Raw genomic sequence first — 8,671 nt, 5'->3', positions numbered from 1 at the left:
TATACATATATATATGTATATATGCATATATATATATATATATATATATATATATATATATATATATATATATGTATATATATACATATATATATATGTATATATATGTATATATATACATATATGTTTATATATATATACATATACATATCTATATATGTATGTATGTATGTATGTATGTATGTGTGTGTATGTGTGTATATGTATATATATGTGTGTATAGAAACACTACATTAGTAGATTAACAATTTCATCGATTCTGTTATGCAATCAAGCATCTCCTTCAGATAAAATCGCATGTATTTTTTTCTAAATCTAAATCGAGCTGTACAGATCTTTTCAGCCTTCTCGATAATTATTAAAAAAAAAACATACAAAGGCACATGTAAACAAATGAAGAAATAAAAGATAAATATACATACATACACATGCATACACATGTCTATGTGTATAACTACGATTATGAAAAGTATATATCATATATCATTTATACATATGGGGGAGGGGAATCCTATTAATATATTATATATATATATATATTATATATATATATATATATATATATATATATATATATATATATATATACAGCCACGCACAAATCAATAAAAAAAACTCAAGGCGCTCAACAGAATCCCAACCCAAACATTCTTCCTGAACAGGTTTTAACCATCTTTATAAAAAAAAAAAACAGAAAGAAAAATAACAGAAAAGGAACGTCAGGCTGGCGGCTGGAACGGACACTCCAGAGACAAAATTTCCGACTCAAACAAAACGTCACACTGGGTAGAAAAAAAAAACTGTCGATAAAAAGCTTGGTTCTGAACATGCAATCCCTCACACTGAGCCCATCACTTTCACTGCTAATTCCGGGTACTGTAAAAGCAATTAAATCCACTGCCGCACTATAAAAATTATATTTGATCCGCCTATATCCGTGTCCTGTACCCGTTTTACGGCAGAAATGCAAGGACAGTCTTGTTGATTGATGTACTTGTTCATGGCTGTCCCCATTATGCAAGACATTAATTGTTCAAGTTGTATAATATATAAAGGGTTGGTTTGCTGTCTCCACTGTTGAACAATGGCTTATTCCACACGTCACTTGGATTGCACGCTCATTTCCAAATTTCAGCCGAACGCCAATCAGTTGCATAACGAATGCACACTCCAGAGCACACTTGCAACGGTAATTATCTTTCCATCACCAAGGCTGGTAATTTCAACTCCGCCACAGAAGTAAACAAACGCACATGATCACACTCTGATGCAATCACCTGTCACTGCCGGCTGCAATAACTCGAGCCTTTTAGAAGCGTGTTACGAGGAGCTGCACCTCCTCGGTCGCTTCGTCCTATGAAACACTCGGTAAAAAATCATAGTCTGCGTTCAGTCACCTATTTTTTCTATCCAATACAAGCCAAAGGCGATCACACACCGTCCCTCCACTCACTCGCGAAGCTCAAACCACACTGAGGTTCACTTGCTCTCGTCCCACGCGACAGCCAGTCTCTCGGTAGCCAAGTATCCTATTTAATAAAGGATTTATGTCCAACTTTGGCTGTCCTGGATGTGGTGTAGCGTCTTCTTGTCCTCCTTTATATTTTCAGGAATTTATACACACGATCCGAATTTAATAAATGTGATAAAATCTAGCAAGTTTTAGATAAAACACAACATGCTGCTCACGGTTAGCAGTCAGTCTTTAAACCCATTACCAGCGACAATTTCCTACTGCAGAACAAACTTTCATCTGCCTACCATCCTCCCACGTGCGGATTCCTCAGCCCATTTCGATTTCTCACTCAATCTATTTCTTATTTCAGAATGAAAAATCGACGCCAGGCCAAGGCAAGCCCCCAAAAGCAACACAGAGACGAGCTTGGGACGAGACTAAGGGTGTCTGGGTGCTTACCCCAGGCAATTCTCGGGTTCGTCTCTGAGCAAAATATATATCACTCGCCCTTTCATCCTGGGCTGCACTCGTCATTTCACTCTCGAAGCACTCTGTCACTTCAGAGACAGGAACGCACTCCAATGTCGCTGACCCTTCACGTGTGCGATTCTATGGCTGTTTTCTTGGGGACAACTGCGGATGTGCGGCGCATTATCAAATAACACCTTTCCATTGCATATATGCACAATTGCAATTGAAATATACCTTCAATTTATATATTTTGTTCATATGCTTGTATATCATTGATCAACCAAAGCCAAAAACCCAATTTATATCCTTCATTACGAACTAACCGATAAAATTGGGACCAAGGCACAGAAATCCGACCATATTGGCAACAAGAAGTCACTCACCTACTACAACACGTCGCATTTCAACGGCCTATTTGACCACAGAACAATTCCATAGTCCCCCCCCCCCCCAACATCCCCATTATCCGAGTGCGCCGAGAACAATAAACACCTCGAAAAATAGTAGGTGGTACCTCAATAGGTCAGCCAAGGTTATTTACCTTACCTCAAGTGACAGTAAGGCAAGACCTGGTTCCAGCGGTCTTTTTTTTTAAGATTTACACGCTTTGCATCGTGCTATGTTGCACTCACACACAATTGTTTCGGTGCATATCTATATACGGACGCCCATTTGCCAAGGTCACTCCGCTAACCCACCTTTGTTCCAGTTTTATAGTTTCCTTCTTTTTATAGAAAGGATCTCTATTGTTTTCACACCTGAAACAGCTGTCAGCGGAGGGGTTATCTCCCGCCCGGGGTTGACATCAGGGACACCTTACACAACCTTCCACGCCATGATGAAAGGACCAGTGCCACGCAGCAATAAAGCGAGCCATACATTTTATTTTATTTTGTTTTATTTTTATTTTACTGTTTCATTTTTATTAACACTGTTGCGCCTCCCTCGAAACAAGACCCTCTCGACGCGCCCTTTGTTAAGCATTTGCGCCAAGAGCCTCGCTGTCATACCACTTCCCGCTCGTGCTACGGACGTCAAGGATTACCTTCAAGGTCAACGTGAGGACGGGCACGAGGAGGAGGAGGAGGAGGAGGAGGAGGAGGAGGAGGAGGAGGAGGAGGAGGAGGAGGAGGAGGAGGAGGAGGAGGAGGAGGAGGAGGAGGGGGAGGAGGGGGGGGATCAAAGTACCACCCTTTCGCGACCTCTGTGACATCTGGACGCAAGAGTCAAGGTTGGAGGGAGGGGCGGCGCGTAACCCGTGCACGGAGGGGCAGACGCCAGCTTAGAGTCGCTCTCGGGCCTTGTCAAGTGGGGGGAAGAGAGGAGGAGGAGGAAAAGGAGGACGCGTTTATGTCCGAAGTGACGGCGGTTCCGTGAGCGCCCATGTCCTCGCTCGCTTTAGCTGCTTCACGGTCGACAGCTCTCCGTCACAAGCCGACGAAGGGACTCCATGCGCTAGCAGAGAAGGTTGTGTTCTATCGTTCGTTGACACGCGGACCCTCGGCCTTTTTTGTCACACTCGCACTCGCACTCGCACGAGGACTTCCTGTCTGTCTGCCTCATGATAATCTGTTCACCCAAGAGCAGATTATGAGTCTAACCAGATCAAAGATAAAAGAACATCTCATACTAACAATAACATTCAAAAGACGGCCATCCACACACTAAAAAAAGAGAGTAGAGAACATAACTTAGACTAGACAGAGTACATAAACTCCTCTCATGCCTGACTGTGGGAAGAACTTTTCTCCCAGCCATTTCCGTCGTGGCAGGACAGAAGTACCTCCAAAAGACATGACATGACAACCAACCGTCTTCATTCCAAACCACGTCCTCTGTAAACGATGCAAAATCCTATATTACTCCTACTACTAGATGCCTCAGCGTTAAATTTAGTAACGTGAGTCACATATCATAACGTTAACAAGATGGCACTTAAATTTTAACAGAGGGGAGTTTGACGTCACCATAGGAGCCTCCAACGCAACCCGCCCGCCCGCCCGCACACGCTCACTCCCGCCTTGACTCAGCCGTCTAGAAAAAGCCTACATCTCCAGAAAGTTGGACTAGAAAGGCTAGCAAGAGAGTTACACATCTCGAAAGGGTTAGAAAGACTAGAAAGGCATCTATATAAAATCAATCATATTCCGATTAACCAGCTTGATTTTTTTTTCAATTAGTTCTTTAATCTCTTGCATTGTGCAGTTATTATTCGGTCTCATTTATACCTTTATCAGCATCTGTCACAAGGAACTCTATTCAAGAGGCGACCCAAAACGTCGAAAGTTTTAAAGCGTCAAAACCACAAAATTGGCGGTTCGGATCAAGGCTCGACAAGTGCTTCATTCACACGCCAAGTGAATGAGTTCTTGCTCGTACTTCGACACGATTCATCAAAAATGTTCAACGTTACGCTTCTTGCGATGACCTGGCTGTGAAGTCGCAAAGCCTTCAAGGATTTGCATTCATTTCATTCCCATTTTCATTCTGCCCGCCTATGACTATTTTTTGTATTTTCCTTCTTTCTCTCAGTGTATGCATATATCTATATATATGTGCCGCGCGCGCGCACACACATACACACATACACACACACACACACACACACACACACACACACACACACACACACACACACACACACACACACAGAGAGAGAGAGAGAGAGAGAGAGAGAGAGAGAGAGAGAGAGAGAGAGAGAGAGAGAGAGAGAGAGAGAGAGAGAGAGAGAGAGAGAGAGAGAGAGAGAGAGAGAGAGAGAGAGAGAGAGAAATCGTCGAATCGTATATTTGGTGTACGCGAACGCCCACTTCCTCAAGTCGGCCCCCGAGCTGAGGTCTCCCGGAGGCGTGTCGTGGTGGCGAGACAATACCCGGCGCAGGTGTTGCGGGATCGGCACCGGATACTTGCCGATGGCACTTGTGGCTCCTTTGCAAGTCCTGAGGCATAACACGACCAGGTTCGGCGGGCGGGTAGGTGGGTGAGTGGGGGTGGGGGTAGGGGGGATGAGCTCCGCACAATGGGTGTCCCAGAACGTCCTTATGAAGGACTCTTGTCTCGCATAAGCGCTTCCTTTCTCGTGTGCTCTTGCGCATTATTGATTGCAAATGAATGAGCTTTACGATGCACTTGACCCTTGGCTACCTGTCGAGGAGCGAGTACCGTCTGGCGGAGATAAACGCATAGAGACGGACTCACGACCCGACGCCCTGGCTATCCCGAAGCCACAGGAACAGGCGCCACACTCAATCGCCCCTCTCACTCACTCTCTCTCTCTCTCACCCTCACACCCTCGCGCCGTCTCTCTCTCTCCCTCTCTCTCTCTCTCTCTCTCTCTCTAACTCACACACACGCACCCTCGCTCTCGCTCTTGCTATCTCTTTCTCTCTCTTTTTCTCTCTCTCTCTCTCTCTCTCTCTCTCTCTCTCTCTCTCTCTCTCTCTCTCTCTCTCTCTCTCTCTCTCTCTCTCTCTCTCTCTCTCAGCCGCCCACCCTCCTCTTAACTCGTGAAGGAGTCTTAAAGGGTCCTTTGGAAAGGTTACTCCCGAGTGCAAGGTGAGGGTCCTGTGGCCGAGGTGTGAGTGGGGGCGTTGCTTCGCTGCCCTGGCCTGCGTCGAGGGTGAGGATGAGGGTGAGGGTGAGGGCGAGGATGTGGGTGTGGGTGAGGATGAGGATAAGGATGAGGGTGAGGATGAGGGTGAGGGTGAGGGCGAGGATGTGGGTGTGGGTGAGGATGAGGATAAGGATGAGGGTGAGGATGTGGGTGAGGATGAGGGCGAGGGCGAGGATGAGGATGAAGTACGAGATGAAGCTGAACACGAAGCTAAGACTCTCGTAGATGAATGGGTGGGTCCATCTCCGACTTGCAAGCGCCGAGATGCACCTGTAAGAACAAGACGAAGTGCTCTCCATAACCCCATTAATTAAGCACTTGCCACTCTATGAGCTCTTTTGTTCGCCGAGATCAACACGGAATCGACTGGTAATAGAAAGAGGGGATTATTTATCCGCTTCACAAATGGAAGCACCGAATGAAGTACCTTCCACATCTTCGAGAAGTCTGAACTACTGGCAGGGAAAAATTGGACGGATAAAAGACCTCAAGGATATTGATCATCACCCTCCAATGGGAGTGAACCTGGCCATCAGCAGGACGCATTCACGGCCACTTGTTCTTACCCGTGGCACTTAGGATACAACCTACAACTCTGCTAGTATGGAGGGGGTATTCTAAGCTTTGGTGTTGCAGAAAATGGATTTCAACACTTTAAGGTCAAGAATTATATAAGTCAATCGTGATGGGAGTAAAAGATGGGAATCCTTCTTCTCCGACTCAATATAGAAAGCAAACTCAAGTTCCTCTCGTCCTTTGGTGATGCTGCTCTGAACGCTCCCTTGTGGTGTCTGCGTTCAGTCGGTTTGTATATGTATGGTTCACGTGTTTTTCTTATGCCAGAATCCATCTCATAAACTACATATATTTATTTCAGACGAGGAGTAAAACCGACCTTGAAGATAATAATCATGCAGATGTGCCCCCCGCCCCCTCAAAAAAAAAAGAATGTTGCACTCATCAGTGGCCATATTGCACGCGGCATTCAAACTGACATTTTCAAACAGCGGCGCCCGCCTGTTGACAATCGCAAAGCGTGGTGTCTACTGTCACTGAAGGACCGTGCAGATCAGACTGGTCGTGCTTGACCCATATATATGTCGGGGCAAACGATGCTTCAGTGCAAGAGCAATCAGACGGAGATGAACGCTCACATGTCGGCGACGACCACGAGCGAAGGTTATGCAACAACCAGCAACGGCCGACCTCCTCGTGCGATTGGCCACACTCGGTGCAACATTCATGAAAAAAAGAGAGGAGTCCAAGCAAGGTGGTGGTGATAATGGCGTGATCGTAATAGTGTTAATGACGGTTATTACGATGACGATAGCGTCTCCCGGCCGTCGAGTTGCCAGTTTGTCTCTTGACCGAAAACCGCTGGTGAAAGCACGGGAAGCACTAGGTCACGACACGTGTGTGGGCAGAGGAGTGGGCTGCGATAACCCGAGTCCTGCTGGGTGAGAGGGGCATCCAAACGGGTCGCCTCGACGCTTGGACTTGCACTCGTGTGAAATAAGACAAACATGGAGGCATCGCAAAAGCCTTGTATGCTTTCGCCAGCGCCTTTCTCTCTCTCTCTCTCTCTCTCTCTCTCTCTCTCTCTCTCTCTCTCTCTCTCTCTCTCTCTCTCTCTCTCTCTCTCTCTCTCTCTCCATCCTATCAGTCTGTGGACGCCCGAGCATATTGTCTCTCGGTGGGAAAATAACCCACTCTAAGGCGACTAGAAACAAGAGCGAGTTTATTCCGCGTGTTGACAATGCCGCTCTCACCATGAAGATCCAATCAGTGCGAGGCTGAATCAATAAGCAAGAACCCCACCTTAAGCAGCATGTGCTCTGTGCTGGCGTGGCGCTCTTGCTATCACAAGCGGTTCACAGATGCACGCAGGAACAACCCAAAGAGGGAAGTCTGGGGTTGCTTGCAGGAACATTCGGCACTTGTATCCGGGAAAAGCTGTCTTCCCTCTTCCCCTCCCCACCCTTCCCCTTCTCCTCTCCCTCCTCCTCTTTAGGTCGCCTCTTTCCTCCTCCCTCTCTCTCTCTTTCTTTTTCTTTTCTTTCTTTTCTTTTTCTTCCCTTCTTTATTTTTTTTTCTCTCTCCCTCTCCCTCCCTCTTCATCTTTCTTTTTTCATACCTTCCTTCCTCCCCTCCCTCCCTTTCGCCCTCCTCCTCCTCCTCCTCCTCCTCTCTCGTGATCAGTGCTAAAATTGGTTACGCAACACACTTACGAGAGACTGACTCCTGACGTTCCACGAGAGGCGACCTTCCGCCCCGGCGCCCAATTCACAAACGGATGACACTACTTTCAGCCCTATTCGATATTCGTGCTCGTGACCCATTACGTGGCAGCCACTCAAGAGCTGCGCTGCTCCAATTTCCATCGCGGAGTCGCACGCACCTGACCTTCCAACCACCAACTCGCAAAATGCCCACGTATTCACGCACGAGCACGAACACTCACTCACTCTCACACACACACTCACACACACACACACACACACACACACATACACACACACACACACTTACGTCCGCGAAGGTCATAGCTGCACCTTGCATTGCACCTTGCATTGCACCTTCCCACGGCAAGCAGCATAGGCAAGCAACCACATAGAGATCGTGTTTGACGAACAATAAAATGCACCGAGCAACAACCGCAACATATGGCAGGAGATTGCAAGGCGTCCAAGCCAGCCTATAAACGACCCCCAACCCGTGGCCTAAGACGGGTTAATGAGAGGACGGGTATATTACCCTCGCCCGCCTCGGTATGCCCCAACTTGACGTGGTATACATTGATCAGACTCGGTACCGGGGTGTCTTAAGCCACCAACTGAGGCTATACCAGGTACCTACTTCAGTTAAGAGTAGTACCTGAAAGGGGTTCACTTGTCCCCTGTTGGAGTACCTGGCGTCGGTTCATTTGTATTTACCTGACTCCCTCCCCCAACCCTCTCCCTCGCCCGTACCTCACCCAACCCAATCGATCGAGTACACCCTGTTTGTTACTTAGGTGGCATACTTTCTACCACCTAGGCCTCCGCTTGACGACGTGTGCATGTACTTTCTTCCTTCCCATTGCTCAACTAACTGTACACATCGACGCCCAACTTTAGCACACGTAAGTAAGC

At 47.0% G+C, this 8,671-nt stretch overlaps 1 long non-coding RNA gene across 2 annotated transcripts in view; it reads right to left on the bottom strand.

Annotated features, from left to right (window-relative positions):
• Window positions 1–3,749, bottom strand: part of LOC147468970 (uncharacterized) — a 16,682-nt gene extending 12,933 nt beyond the window's left edge. The window contains exon 1 of one of the 2 annotated variants that reach the window (XR_015192245.1): window positions 1,398–3,749. This is a non-coding gene — a long non-coding RNA (uncharacterized LOC147468970). The remainder of the gene's footprint in view (window positions 1–1,397) is intronic. The other variant, XR_015192244.1, reaches the window with a different exon arrangement.
• Between the last annotated feature and the right edge of the window lie 4,922 nt (window positions 3,750–8,671).

Source organism: Penaeus japonicus, unplaced genomic scaffold (genome assembly GCF_977035675.1).
Source record: "Penaeus japonicus unplaced genomic scaffold, GWHDUDI00000001_assembly GWHDUDI00000025, whole genome shotgun sequence".
In the NCBI taxonomy this organism is placed as follows: Eukaryota; Metazoa; Arthropoda; class Malacostraca; order Decapoda; family Penaeidae; genus Penaeus; species Penaeus japonicus.
Note: the sequence above shows the minus strand (reverse complement) of the source record. Positions and strands in the feature narration are given on the sequence as shown.